General features: G+C 40.1%; 1 pseudogene across 1 annotated transcript; it reads right to left on the bottom strand.

Annotated features, from left to right (window-relative positions):
* Positions 1-6330: 6330 nt before the first annotated feature.
* Positions 6331-7839, bottom strand: LOC306670235 (zinc finger protein ubi-d4-like; annotated as a pseudogene). The gene has a single exon. The product of its transcript is annotated as a zinc finger protein ubi-d4-like (transcript).
* Positions 7840-8107: the final 268 nt, after the last annotated feature.

Genomic DNA, 8107 nt, shown 5'->3' with positions numbered 1-8107 from the left:
CTTATACTCTTCCACTACCTAGCCACCCTTATTGTGGGTTAGCATCTATATATCAGAGAGAACATTTGGCCTTTGGTTTCTTGGGATTGGTTTATTTTACTTAGCATGATATTTTCCAGTTCCATTAATTTACTGGCAAATGCCATAATTTCATTCTTCTTTAAGTCTGAGTCATATTTCATTGTGTATATATACCACATTTTCTTTATCCATTCATCTGTTGAAGGGCACTTAGTTTGGTTCTATAGCTTGGCTATTGCAAATTGAGCTGCTATAAACATTGATGTGGCTGAGTCACTGTGGTCTACTGATTTTAAGCCCTTTGGATATAAAGTAGGATAACTGAGTCAAATGGTGTTTCCATTCCAAGTTTTCTAAGGAATCTCTATACTGCTTTTCATAGTGATTGCACCAATTTACAGTCCCACCAGCAATGTAGAAGTGAATCTTTGTCTCCAACATTTATTATTAATTGTATTCTTGATAATTGCCATTCTGACTGGAGTGAGATGGAATCTCAGTTTTAATTTGCATTTCTCTGATTGCTAGAGATAGTGTACATTTTTTCATATATTTTTTAACCATTCATGTTTCTTCTTCTTGGAAGGCCTGCTCAGTTCCTTTTCCCCTTTATCAATTGGGTTTTTTTTGTGTGTGTGTGTGTGTGTGTGTGTGTGTGTGTGTTGCATTATTTGAGTTGTTTATATATCCTGGAGATTAAGGCTCTATTTGAGGTTCAGATGGCAAAGATTTTCTTCCATTCAGTAGGCTCTGTGTACACATTCTTAATTGTATCCTTTTCAGTGAAGAAACATTTTAGTTTGACACCATCTCATTTATTGATTCCTTTTTAAAAAATTATTTATTTTGATTCATTGTACACAACTGGGGTACAACTGTTGTTTCTCTGGTTGTATACAAAGTAGAGTCACACCATTTGTGTAACCATACATTTACAGAGGGTAATAATGTTGGTCTCCTTATGTTATTTTTCCTTCCCCCTCTCCCCTCCCTACCCCTCTTTTTCCTCTATACAATCCATCCTTCCTCCATTCTTGCCTCCCTCCCACCCCTGGTTATGTATCATAATCCATTTATCAGAGAGATCATTCAGCCTTTTTGGGATTGGGACTGGCTTATTTCACTTAGCATGATATTCTCCAACTGCACCAATTTACCTGCAAATGCCATGATTTTATTCTTCTTTATGGCTGAGTAATATTCCATTGTGTATATATACCACAGTTTCTTTATCCATTCATCTGTTGAAGGGCATCTAGGTTGGTTCCACAATCTAGCTATTGTAAATTGAGGAGCTATGAACATTGATGTGGCTGCATCACTGTAGTATGCTGATTTTAAGTCCTTTGGGTATAGGCCAAGGAATGGGATAGCTGGGTCAAATGGTGATTACATTCCAAGTTTTCTTAGAAATCTCCACATGGCTTTCCAGCATGGCTGCACTAATTTGCAACCCCACCACCAATGTATGAATGTACTTTTTTTCCCATATCCTTGCCAACACATGTTGTTGCTTTTATTCTTGATAATAGCCATTCCAATTGGAGTGAGATGGAATCTTAGGGTAATTTTGATTTGCACTTCTCTTATTACTAGAGATGTTGAACATTTTTTCATATATCTGTTGATTGCTTGTAGATCTTCTTCTGTGAAGTGTCTGCTCATTTCCTTAACCCATTTATTGGGTTATTCGTATTCTTGGAGTAAAGTTTTTTGAGTTCTTTATAGATTCTGGAGATTAGTGCTCTATCTGAAGTGTGTGTGGCAAAGATTTTTGTCCCACTCTGTAGGCTCTCCCATAACATTGCTGATAGTTTCCTTTGCTGTGAAAAAGCTTTTTAGTTTGAATTATCCCAATTATTGATTCCTGCTTTTACTACTTGTGCTTTGGGAGTCATGTTAAGGAAGTCTGGTCTTAAGCCAATATGATGAAGATTTGGACCTACTTTTTTTTCTATTAGGTGAAGAGTTTTTGGTCTGATTCCAAGGTCTTTTATCCATTTTGAGTTGAGTTTTGTGCAGAGTGAGAAATAGGGGTTAGTTTCATTTTGCTCCATATGAATTTCCAGTCTTGCCAACACCATTTGTTGAACAGGCTATATTTTCTCCATTGTATGATTTTGGCACATTTGTCTAGTATGAGAAAACTATTTATGTGGGTTTGTCTCTGTGTCCTCTATTCTGTACCATTGATCTACCTGTCTATTTTGGTACCAATACCATGCCATTTTTGTTACTATTGCTTTGTAGTATAGTTGAAGGTCTGGTATTGTGATAACACCTGCTTCACTCTTTTTGCTAAGAATTGCTTTAGCCTTTCTGGGTCTCTTATTCTTCCAAGTGAATTTCATGATTACTTGCTCTATTTCCATGAGATACATCATTGCGCTTTTAATTGGAATGCACTGAATTTGTATAGCACTTTTGGTAGTATGACCATTTTGACAATATTAATTCTGCCTATCTGAGAACATGGGAGATCTTTCCATCTTCTAAGGTTTTCTTTAATATCTTTCTTTAGTGTTCTGTAGTTCTCATTGTAGAGGTCTTTCACCTCTTTTGTTAGATGATTTTCCAAGAATTTTATTTTTTTGAGACTACTGAGAATGGGGTAGTTTTACTAATTTCTGTTTCAGAGGATTCATCACTTGAGAATAAAAATATATTAGATTTATGAGCATTGATCTTATATCCTGCTACTTTACTGAATTCATTTATGAGTTCTAGAAGTTTTCTGGTGGAATTTGGCTCCTCTAAATATAGAATCATGTCATCCACAAATAGGAATAGTTTGAGTTCTTCTTTTCCTATTCCTATCCTTTTAATTTCTTTGGTCTGTCTAATTGTTCTGGCTAGAATTTCAAGGATGTTGTTAAATAGAAGAGGTAAAAGAGGGCCTTGTTCCAGTATTGGGAGAATTTTTTCAGCTTTTCCTCCATTTAGAATGATGTTGGCTGTGGGCTTAGCATAGATAGCCTTTAAAATGCTGAGAAATGCTCCTACTAACCCTATTTTTTCTAGAGTTTTAAGCATAAAGGAGTGCTATATTTTATCAAATGCTTTTTCTGCATCTATTGAAATAATCATGTGATTCTTAACTTTAAGTCTGTTGATATGGTGAATGACATTTATTGATCTGAATGTTGAAGCAACCTTGCATCCCTGGGAGGAAACCCACTTGATCATGGTGCACTATCTTTTTAATATATTTTTGTATGTGATATGCTAAAATTTTGTTAAGAGATTTTGCGTCTATGTTCATCAAGGATCTTGGTCTGAAATTTTCTTTCCTCGATGTGTCTCTGTCTGGTTTAGGTATCAGGGTGATACTAGCTTCATAGAATGTTTGGCGGGTTTCCTCTTCTTCTATTTTCTGGAATACTTAGAGAAGTATTGGAATGAGCTCTTCTTTGAAGGTCTTGTAGAACTCAGCTGAGAATCTATCTGGTCCTGGACTTTGCTTTGTTGGTAGGCTTTTGATAACTTCTTCTATTTCATTGCTTGAAATTGACCTATTTAAATTGTGTGTGTCCCCTAGATTCAGTTTGGGTGGATCATCTATCTCTAGAAACCTGTTAATGTCTTCAAGATTTTCTATTTTCTTGGAGAACAGGTTTTCGGAATAGCTTCTAATTATGTTTTGTATTTCAATAGTATCTGTCATGATATTTCCTTTTTCATCCTGAATTTTACTTTTACTTTTACTTTTCTGTCTCCTCTTTGTTAGTGTGGCTAAGGGTTTATCAATATTTTTTTAAGTTTTCAAAAAACCAACTTTATATTTTGTCAATTTTTAAATTTTTTTTTGTTTCAATTTCATTGATTTCACATCTGATTTTAACTATTTCCTGTCTTCTACTACTTTTGGTGTTGATCTGTTCTTTTTTTTTTTTTCTAGGGCTTTGTGCTATGATGTTAGGTCATTTATTTGTTGACTTTTTCTTCTTTTATTGAATGTGCTCCATGCAATGAATTTTCCTCTTAGTACTGCTTTCATAGTGTCCCAGAGATTTTGATATGCTGTATCTTTGTTCTTGTCTACCTCGAAAATTATTCTTATTTCCTCCCTGATATCTTCTGTAATCCATGCATCACTCAATAGCATATTATTTAATCTCCAGGTGTTGGAGTAGTTTTTGTTTTTTATTTTGTCATTAATTTCTAATTTCATTTCATTATGATCTGATGGAATACAAGGTAGTATCTCTATCGTTTTGTATTTGCTAGGAGTAGCTTCATGGCATAACATATGGTCTATTTTAGAGAAGGCTCCATGTGCTACTAAGAAGAAAGTGTATTTCCTCATTGATGGATGGAATATTCTATACATGTTAACTCTAAATTATTGATTGTGTTATTGAGATCTATGGTTTCTTTGTTCAATTTTTGTTTGGAAGATCTGTCCAGTGGTGAGAGAAGTGGGTTAAAGTCAAGTAATATTATTGTGCTGTGGTCTATTTGGTTTCTGGAATTAAGAAAGATTTGTTTGATGTACATGGATGAACCATTGTTTGGGGCATAAATATTTATGATTGTTATGTCTTGCTGATTTATGCTTCTCTTAAGCAGTATGAAATGTCCTTCTTTATCCCTTCTAACTAATTTTGACTTGAAGTCAGCTTTATCTGATATGACAATGGATACCCCTGCTTTTTTACTATGTCCATGTGCATGATGTTTTTTCCCATCCTTTCCCCTTTAGTTTGTGGGTAACTTTTTTTATGAGATGAATCTCTTGAAAGCAGTATATTGTTGGGTCTTTCTTTAATCCAATCTGCCACTCTATGTCTTTTGAGTGATGAATTCAGGACATTAACATTCAGGGTTATTATTGAGATATGATTTGTACTCCCAGTCATTTTGGCTTATTTTGGTTTTTAACTTGACTTGGTTTCTCCTTTATTTGGCTGTTCCTTTAGGGTAGTTCCTTCCTATGCTGACTTATATCATTGTTTTTCATTTCTTTCTCATGGAATATTTTGCTGAGAATGTACTGTAGTACCAGCTTTCTATTTGTAATTTCTTTTAGCTTTTGTTTATCATGGGAGGATTTTATTTCGCTGTCAAATATGAAGGTAAGTTTTGCTGGGTAAAAGATTCTTGGTCAGCATCTATTTTCTTTCAGAGCTTGAAAAATGTGGTTCCAGGCCCTTCTAGCTTTAGGGTCTGGGTTTAGAAATCTTCTAATATCTGTATTGGTTTCCCCCTGAATGTAATTTGATTTTTTTCTCTCACAGTCTTTAAAATTCTATCTTTATTTTCTATGTTAGGTATTTTCATTATAATGTGCCTTGGTGTGGATCCGTGGTAATTTTGTATATTTGGTGTACTGTAAGCTTCTTGTATTTGATTTTCCATTTCATTCTTCAGATTTGGGAAATTTTCTGATATTATTTCATTGAATAGATTGTTCATTCCTTCAGTTTTTATCTATGTGCCTTCCTCAATCCCCATAATTCTTTTTTTTTCCTGTGTAAAAAATGTTTATTTTTACTAATGTTTAGAATACAGGAACTAAAGAAAGGGGAGAGGGGAGACACAACTCCAAAGCAACAGTGAGTTAGGGCCTGCCCACAAGCAAAGGGAAGACCATTCCAGGGTGTCCTGGCATGGACCATCCCTCTCCTACTTAATGTCAGTGCCACTAAGCAGAAAACCGAGGAATCAGGGCATGAAGACCTTACCAGCTGCTAGCGAGCATGCAAGGCAAGAAGGGGACATCTTTGTGGCTTTTCTGTGACCTGGGAGGCAGGATACACAGGCAGGAGGCAGAAGCTCCCAGTTCAGTAAAGGGCAGGAAATTGAATGCCCAGGTCCCAGAAGAACAAAAAGGGGATTCTGGAGGTAGGCTTTTTTGTCAAGTTAAAAAACGGGCACGTTATCCAACATCTCCTTGTGGCCCCCAAACTGCTGACCTGGCCTCCTGATATGTCCCTTCTCCCCACAAAAGCAAAAGGAACAAGGAGGGAGGCAGAAGACAGGAGGTTCTGAGGGTGGGGAATGCTTGGGTCTCCAGAGCGCACTGGTGAGTGAGTCAGGCAAGCTCAGGAAGGACAGGTGGAGCGCTACTCCCCTGGGTGGGGTGGGGCAGGATACAGCAAAGCCAGGAGGGTGACCAAGAGCATCCTGGCTAGGCAAAAGACCCCTTGTAGAAGGACAAAGTGTCGCCCTGGAGGGAGGAGGCAAAGTTAAGCAGCACAAAGGGCATGAAAGGCTCCTTCCCAGCTGTTCCCATCAAGCAGGCCCAGCCTGGCTCGCCTCTGGGGAGGAAATCCTGGAGACCAGAGCAGAAGTTGGACTGAGGAAGTGAGCTGCTCTCCCACTCTTTCTCGGAGGATATGGTTTGAACCCTGTGATCACCAAGGCCTGGGCCCAAAGCAAGCAGAGTGAATGCACTTCATGGAGAGCAGAGAGAATCTGGGCCCACAGGTCTGCCTCGGGGCAGCGTTTTGCTCCTTTCTCCCTGAGGGCCTGGGACCAGAGGTGGTCAGAGCTGCCACCTCTGCTTGCTGTTGCCAAAGGCAGGTTGGCATGACCACCCCAGATTCTGGACTTGTGAAAGAGAGGAGGAAGGGAAAGGTATGAAAGAACAAGGTGGAGGAGAGAAACAGCCTTAGATATGTGGGGGATCTGGGGGTGGCACATCAGGAGTAGTTCTGGTAGATGGAAGCTTTCTCCTTCAACAGGTCCAGACAGAGATGGCAGCTCCAACTTCCTTCTGGAGGCTCAGACATGGATGGGGTCAGACAGTTCATGTGGTAGTCATGGTCACAGTCCTCACAGAAGAGCAGCTGGTCGTCATTCTCGGAGGTGAGGCAGAGGTTGCAGCACTTGCACTTGATGCACTGCCAGCGGTAGGTCTTCACAGCCGCCATCATCACTGGGGTGAACTGGAGGCAAGACAGATGCCCTGAGTGGCCACAGTCAGAACAGGACACCAGCTCCTTGGGTTGTCCTGTCTTCTTATTGATCTTTGAATCCCCTAGGCAGAAGTCACAGTAGTTGTTGGGCAAGGCCAATCCATCAGGACCTTTCTTGGATTTCTGCTCCTCAGATCTCTGGGAAACAAGGGTGGGTGGCTGGGAGTCTTCCTTGTCCTCACCCTCCTCCTCAGCCAGGTGGGAGTGGGCATAGTGGTAACTGGGTCTGGGTCACTTCTTGTAATGTTTTCCACAGGCATACGGTTTGTCCCCATCCTCCAGGATGGAAGGATCCAACTTGCAGAGACTGCCCACACACTTATCCTTGGACTTTCCCTTGCCCTGACATTTGGGAGTGTCTTCTTCATAGTCCTCATCATCAAGGTCATCCAGGAAGTCATCTGGTTCTAGGATCTGCTTCCACACTCCACTGTTGGTCACAGGAAACTCCCCCAGGCTATCATCAGATCCGGGGATCTGGAGCGCCTCGCTTCTCCAGGAGGTCAGTGCGCAATAGTGCTTCTAAACTGCTGCCATCCGAGGAGATGAGCCCCTCCTTCTTCAAGATCTGGTCTGTGTCTGGTTTAATAAGTGGGTAGGAAAGCCGGGGATCCTCAGGCGGGTGGGCTCTCCGCTTTTTCCGACAGCGCCGGGCAGGGGAGGAGTACAGCTGTCCAGAAGCCAATCCTGGACTCAGGTGTCGCTTTTCCATCCAGATGTAACATTGCTCTGGGCTACTCCAGTCTGTGAGTCCAAAGGCTGGCACACGCTGCATTCAGCACAGTGATGGGCATTGTAATTGTGGCACTGCTTCATGGCATCTTTGTAGTACTGCTCCTCAAGGAGCTTCACTACATTCTCCACCACTGGTGCCATTTTCCCTGCTCCTCTCCCTTAGGCCGGGAGGCCCTGGAGCCCGCAGCATGCAGGCACTGGGACCATATGGGGCACGGTTTCCTTGTCCTTCTCCCAATAATTCTTAAATTTTGCCTTTTCATGATATTCCATAATTCTTGGAGCTTCCGTTCATGATTTCTTACCATTGTCTCTGTTTGGTCAACTTTGTTTTCAAGATTAAATATTTTGTCTTCAATGTCTGAGGTTCTGTCTTCCAGGTGTTCCAACCTATTGGTTATGCTTTCTATGGAGTTTTTAATTTGGTTTAT

The sequence above is a fragment of the Sciurus vulgaris genome (assembly GCF_902686455.1).
Source record: "Sciurus vulgaris genome assembly, chromosome: 9".
In the NCBI taxonomy this organism is placed as follows: domain Eukaryota; kingdom Metazoa; phylum Chordata; class Mammalia; order Rodentia; family Sciuridae; genus Sciurus; species Sciurus vulgaris.
The sequence above is the reverse complement of the archived record's forward strand: the minus strand, read 5'-3'. Positions and strand labels throughout refer to the sequence as shown.